We start from the raw sequence: 5,192 nt of genomic DNA on the forward strand, positions 1-5,192 counted from the left end.
GATACATTTTCTCACCAATAAATGCATGGAAAGCATAAAAAATCCCAACTATACTCTCAACTGGTTGCCAAGCTGTCCTATTCGATAGATAAATATATGAAACATACCAAAGATGATATCCACCACTTAATATTCGAATATAATCATGTACTAAGCGAGATGCTGAAATAACTTACAGTTGGGTCGATGCCTTGGAAAACTTGGAGGAGATGTTTGCAACCTTAAGTATGTATGCTGGAAAGCATGTTGTATGAGGACCTCTTTCACCCGCTTGCTTTGTGTACACACTTTAAACTCTTTAACTTGACCCTTGAAAGCCTCCACGAAATCATTGCGTTGCCTCCTCTTCCTCCTCCTAGTTTGCAATAGAACCCAACTTCCAATAGTTATTCGAGATGGAATCCATGTTGATCGTCTGTAGTGTAATTGTTAAAAATGCTAACATAGTCAATGGTAGTGCCAGGCCTTCAAGAAGTAGACATGGTGTGCAGTAGAATGAATACACAGAAAGGTTAGCACAAATATAAAAAAGGGAAGAAGTTTTGAGAGGGAAGTAGAGCTACTCAAAGTCATATTTGGGCGGGAACAAAGATACTAGATAGAGTCTTCAATGAAAGTTCTGAAATTCCTCGGTACATAGTTAATACGACTTACGGAATTTATGCCTTGAAAGCGTGAAATTGTGCAATTTGATGAACCAAAATAATACTTTCTCCTTTTTTTTAAAAAGAGTTTGACTCCAAAATATCAATTTTCAACGTAACGTTAGCCTCTTCCTCATTGGTCGAGCGCCATTCTCTCTCTAGAACTGAAAGGCCCAAAAGTGAGTCTAGCTTCCTCCTAATGCCACATTCACATTGAGTAGAGCTACACATTAGGCACTTTAGTTTTCGAAAATGATGACCTACAAAGTTCGACCAGACATCCTACGTGATTTTGCATCGGGTGTTTAGGGTTGGGGTTTTGCTTCGTGGCCCTTAGGGAGAGCGACCTATTGGTGTTAATAGGGTTTCCTTCAAGTTCTGTAGCGTTTTGAGAACGTTTGATGGGTATTTGGCTCTTGAAAGCGTTGTAGGAAATCTCCTCTTATGTACTCCTGAAGGCTGTAGCTTAGACATTGGGTAGAGACCTCTGTAGGAAGTAGTCGAGAGTCGGTCGAGTGTAGGTTGACACCCTATGCTTGCTTCCACGCGCCTGCGGGTCAAGCTTCGTCCTTAGCTGACAAATCTTGTTAGGTGAGTTCTCGCTGTGCTGACGTCCGTCGTGGCATATCCGCCAACATAATATATATATATATATATATATATATATATATATATATATATATATATATAGAGAGAGAGAGAGAGAGAGAGAGAGAGAGAGTACATATGCGCCATTGACAAGCTGGTATAGAATCTTGGTGGTGCCAACATTCAAATCCACTAACTATTCTCCTTTGACTAGCTTAGAGAACTTCCTTTTCCTGAAAAAGGTTTTCTCTTCATCAAGTATCTCATCCCACTTTGGTATCTTTGCTACTAAGATACTCGAGAGATATTCTTTTTCCTCTACTATGACAGGCTGTGGTTTAGCTGCTGTCACCCACTTTTAGTTAGACTATCAGCCCAATTCCACGATAGTGAAATTCATTGTATAAGCCATTTGAAAGGAGCAAATAACAAACAAACGATAGTAGCTTAAGCCACGAGGTGTAGGCTCAAGGTTGAATCTTTGGCATTGTTTGTATTTGACCCAAAACCGATTTATCGAGCCACAATTAGGTTGAATGTAGCTCTCCAGAGAGCCTAGTCAAAGTCTGAGAGCATGTTATGACTATTATGAGCTATTTACTTTGATGGACAATTCTAATTAAGAGGCAATAGCGGTCCCTACTCGCAATGCACAATATCAATGATTTATGTGCTATGAAAGAATTCCACACTGTTTGGAAACATAAGCAGCAAGCTATTGAGCTCTTAATTGCATAAACTGTAGAAAAGCTTCGAAGCAAGCAACGTTGCTAAGCTAAGCTAGTCATCTCCTTGAGTAAAGTGCACTACTTGCAGCACTCTATGAGAATGCATGCCATATCAGGATCTGTGTGTAATATACCACACTACACATTTTTTTAAATCGAAAAGAGCAATTTGCAAATAACATGAGGGAATACGGTAGGCCAAGAAGGGAAGATCTGCCTCTTTTGAGGGCATTGAAATGACTCTCCTTGACAATGGCTCCTTTTGCACCATCATCCCTTGTGTATGTTCCGGGGTTTTTACATTAATAGACATCCGTTAATAGAGCAAGTGGGGAGGAAAGTGAGGGTTATGTTGATATTTGTGTATGAGAGAGGCAGGTTAAATTGCCACAGTTAGGAGCAACAAGTTGTTGACCAAACATTTCAATTCTTAATTGGAGGTAGTGCCCTCGTCTACTGTAGACGACCTTGTTTAAAATTGAAGTCGCCTAATTATTAGAAAAGGATAAGGGAACGCAAGGTGCCAAGGATCATGTGCCGACACCAAGCGAAGTCATAAAAGATGGCATAACCGAAGATAACAGTAGTGCCGGTTCAAAGCTGTCCAAAGTTAAGAAGAAGCTGGAAGAAGAGACGAAGAAGAGAATTCTAACGTCGTAGGAAACTATCCCAAGAGACTTAAAGATCTATCCACAAACGAGGGGAGTTGAAATCAAGACCTAGAATTGGGCTGAGTTCAAGTTAGTCTAACCGAAAGTGGGTGACAACAGCTAAACCACAGCCTGTCATAGTAGAGGAAAAAGAAGATCTCTCGAGTATCTTAGTAGCAAAGATACCAGAGTGGGATAAGATACTTGATGAAGAGAAAACCTTTTTCAGGAAAAGGAAGCTCTCTAAGCTAGTCAAAGGAGAAGAGTTAGTGGCTTTGAACCTTGGCACCACCGAGATTCTATACCAGCTAGGTTAAACACACACAAGCGAGCATAGAAACACACACAAATACGCTTGTATAAACAACACATAGACCCAGGCATGCATACCCACACACACAACACACTTGGCCAAACATACAACACAGAAAAGCATTGCATCCACCTCATAGATTAAGTAGACATGCCCTTTGATGAGCAGTGGAGTATCAACCATATACTGTAGAGAGCCCTGTTAGTCCATCACACGTGGCTGTCCCTTCTTACAGCCACTTGTTTCCTTGTCACCCCCTAGTAGGCCAAGAAGCAAAGGTTTGCCTCTTTTGAGGGCATTGAAATGACTTCTCCTTGACAATGGCTCCTTTTGCGCCAGCATCCCTTGTGTATGTTTCGAGGTTTTTACGTTAGTAGACATCTGTTAATACAGTAGTTGGGGAGGAAAGTGAGGGTTATGTTGATATTTTTGTATGAGAGAGGCAGATTAAATTGCCACAGTCAGGAGCAACAAGGTGTTGACCATCAATTTCAATTCTTAATTAGAGGCAGTGCCCTCGTCTTCTGTTGGAATCCAAGATTAGGGCTTTGGAGCATCGACAAAATTGGCCTACACATTGTGTAACTGGCAATTGGAAGGTGCTTACGGACTCAACATTTGTGCGGTATGCTTAGCGGTTGTCAATTTGTGAATTGGAAATTTTGATTTTACAAGTTTGCATGCCATTATAATGCCAAATTATTCTTGGAATTAAATGTGTAAATTGATCGTTTCATGGCTAATGTGCATTGTTAATTTGCCTAATTGCATGCTTGAATGGTCAATTGCAAGTCATTAAAATCGTGTCTGTGTGCATTCTAATTGAGTGTGTGTATGCTTAATTTTGAGTGTGTGTGCACTATTTTTCCCTTGTGTGTGCACTAAAAATTCAATGTGTGCATAAAGATTTTGCAATTGTGATGATTGATTTGTGAAGTGGTCATGCCCAATAAGACATTTGTGAGTTCATTTTGCAATTTCAACGAGATTAACCCTTGTCTGTGTGCACCTAAAAATTGATAAAAACTATCAATTATTTGTGTGTGTGTGTGTGTGTGTGTGTGCCTAAAAGGTGCTAAATGTGTATGATTAATTCAATTTTTGATTGAAAATTTGAAGTAATTAATGTTTAATTGTTGCATTTTCGAGTTCAAAACAGGGATTTATGCACTCCGTCTGTGTCAATTTTCAACCTAAAATTGCCGATTTAATTACCTAGTTTTTATTTTTATTGGTGAAATTAATTGGCAATTGAATCAATGTGATTATTGTGATTTGATTGGATTCACTAACAGTTTATGTGTGGAGATTTTTTTGAAATTTTTTGAGTATTTTTTGGATATTGGTTCGTAATTTTTTACTAATTTTTTCATTAATTTTCGCTTAATTTCGTTAAAAAATGATATCTTGCGATCTTGATGAGCTGTTTTGTGTGCGTATTTACGATCATTTTGAGTGCTTTTGTGCCCTCATTGGTCAAGTTTTGAGCGTTTTGCTATTTTCAGGGACAGGGTTGTTGATTTTGTTGCAATTAGTATTTTTGGCAAAAAATGCAATTTTTGGTGATTATGTGCGTGTTGAAAGTGTTTGATTGTGATTGTCGATGATTTTTTGATATTTATAGAATTTTTTTGACTTTTTTTGGTTTTGTGGATGTTTTTAAACATTTTCAAGCCATTTTCTACCAATTTCAGCGTTTTTGGACATTTCAAGACTTGAAATTAGAAAAAAAATTGATTCGGACGCGCGTCGGCAAAGTTCGACAAGTCGGTGTGCGCTTGAGCAAGGTTGCAACGACCACTTCCAGGCTTGACGGTGAGATTTCAAACTCTGAGCAAAAATCGAGTGCGAACGTATGTTTCAATGAGAACCTACGCTTAAATCACTTGGGGTTTTTTTTAAAAAAAATAATAATAAATCCTCCCCATCTCATCTTGGGTGCGCTCAATATACACTCTCTCCTATCCACTCTCTCTCTTCCCTATTCTCTCAAAGCTCATTATAATCTCTCTCTTCCCTATTCTCTCAACGCTCATTATAGTCTCTCTCCTCCCCACTCTCTTTCTTCCCTACTCTCTCAGTGCTCATTATAATCTCTCTTCTCCCCACTCTCTCTCTCTCTCTCTCTCGCTCGTTTGTGGGACCTCACCCATAACATCTCTCTCTCTCTCTCTCTCTCTCTCTCTCTCTCTCTCTCTCTCTCTCTCTCTCTCTTTTCTTCTCTGTTCCCGAGCCCACCGCCACACTCTCTTTTCTCTCGTCTCACTTT

The sequence above is a fragment of the Adiantum capillus-veneris genome, chromosome 30, assembly GCF_014529385.1.
Source record: "Adiantum capillus-veneris isolate H3 chromosome 30, ASM1452938v2, whole genome shotgun sequence".
Classification (NCBI taxonomy): Eukaryota; Viridiplantae; Streptophyta; class Polypodiopsida; order Polypodiales; family Pteridaceae; genus Adiantum; species Adiantum capillus-veneris.